The sequence below is a fragment of the Piliocolobus tephrosceles genome, unplaced genomic scaffold (genome assembly GCF_002776525.5).
Source record: "Piliocolobus tephrosceles isolate RC106 unplaced genomic scaffold, ASM277652v3 unscaffolded_45157, whole genome shotgun sequence".
Classification (NCBI taxonomy): domain Eukaryota; kingdom Metazoa; phylum Chordata; class Mammalia; order Primates; family Cercopithecidae; genus Piliocolobus; species Piliocolobus tephrosceles.
In genome coordinates, this window is record NW_022330040.1 from 1 (window position 1) to 1892 (window position 1892).

Consider the following 1892-nt stretch of genomic DNA (forward strand, 5'->3'; position numbering starts at 1 on the left):
ATTTATATTATTTCGAATAGTTATTTTTATTATCCACAATAGTTATTATTATTTTTATGTATTATATTAACCATTTTTGACAGTTCTTACAATACTTATATTTACAATGTGATTATTTGCAATTTAATAAACAACCATAAATATAACTTAATTAAAAATAATTACAATATAAAAAAAAAAAGAAAACAGTTGTCCTTAAAAGCGTATAATTAAAAAAGATCCTTAAATTGATGACCAATTGTGTGCAAAAGCAAACAAAATTAAACACATTCCTTTGAAACAACACGCTTAAATGCATTATAATAAGCTCGAATAAATATTCCAATACATTAAATGAAAATAATCGTAATTATTATATCATAATAAATGACGATAAATGATTATTTAAATAGCAATGGAAGTGATGATATCTTGCATATGCACTTTTGTCATGTTTGTAGGTTTGGTTGAAATGTGTATAGGATTTGTTGCAGGTTATTATTTTTTGCAAAGTTTTTTAAAATTTTTTGTAATTATTTTTAAGATTTTTTACAAAGTTTTTTAGGATTTTTTTTAATATTTTTTTGGATTTTTTACAAACTTTTTTAAAATTTTTTACAAACTTTTTTATGATTTTTTACAAAATTTTTTATAATTTTTTAGAAAGTTTTTTAAAATTTTTTACAAATTTTTTTAGGATCATTTTAAAAGGTATTAGGATTTGTTACAATGGCTTGAGAATTTGTTAAAATGGTTTGAGAATTTGTTAAAAGGTGTTGGGATTTGTTAAAATGGTTTGAGAATTTGTTAAAATGGCTTGAGAATTTGTTAAAAGGTGTTGGGATTTGTTAAAATGGTTTGAGGATTTTATCAAAAATGTTAAGAATCATTTTAAAGGTATTTGGAATGTGGTCGCAAGGTTCTTAGGATTCATTCAGGGTGTTGATTCGGGGGAAGGGGTAACATGAATAACATTTACGAAGCACTTATTTGCTGTTAAATTAGAAGCAAATTAGAGAAAAAAAAAAAAAATTAAAGTTATTTACTAATCACAGTTATTGAAATATTATCAAAATAAATAGTTATTGAAGTAATTGTAAAGTAGTGGAAGTAAATAATTAAGTACGTATGTATTTTATTAATTGACTATTTAATTAAATGGTTTAGTATGTAATTAATTAAATAAATGAGTAAAGTGAGCAATTAACTAAGTGAACGAGTAAGTAATTAATTAACTAATTAAATGAGTAAGTAATTAGGTAATTAGGTAATTAAATAATTAATTACATAAAATAAGTTAATCAAGAAGTACTTATTAAATGACGCATTTAAACATTTATGATGAAGAATGTTGGGGAATTCAGTGATATAAAATAATTAATATAAGTATGCCAAGTAATTGGTATTTTGTTGTCCATTTTTTTTATACAAAATAAAAAAAAAAAAAATATCCATTTATGAATAATGTATAATGTTTTTAATAAAACAATTTTTTATATTTTTGCTAAAAAGGAAAATGCATAATGTTTTGAATTGTTGGAAGTGGAGAAGACATACATTATACAGTTCTTTAATTAGTAAAAGTTATTGTAACAATGTTTAAAAGTGCTATAAACATGTTATTCCAACTGTATAGGTAATAAAATGTTGAGAAATAAAAAAAAAATAAATAAAAAAATAATTTTACATTATTTGTTTTGTACATCCACTAGAATAATGATAATAGTTGTATTTTATGTTATGAAATTTTTTTTTTTTATTTTGCAATTCTGATTATGTCATTGTAATGCTTAACTAAAATAATTAACATTTATTACATTTTTATTTATTACATTTTTATTTATTACATTTTTATTTATTAAGCATATTTATTATGTCATTTATTATGTCATTTATTATGTCATTTATTATGT

General features: G+C 20.7%; 1 long non-coding RNA gene across 1 annotated transcript; it reads left to right on the forward strand.

Annotated features, from left to right (window-relative positions):
- The first annotated feature begins 18 nt into the window (after positions 1-18).
- On the forward strand, positions 19-1645 carry LOC113224529. Its single transcript, XR_003309257.1, has 2 exons — positions 19-473; positions 677-1645. It is a non-coding gene; the product is annotated as an uncharacterized LOC113224529 (long non-coding RNA).
- Positions 1646-1892: the final 247 nt, after the last annotated feature.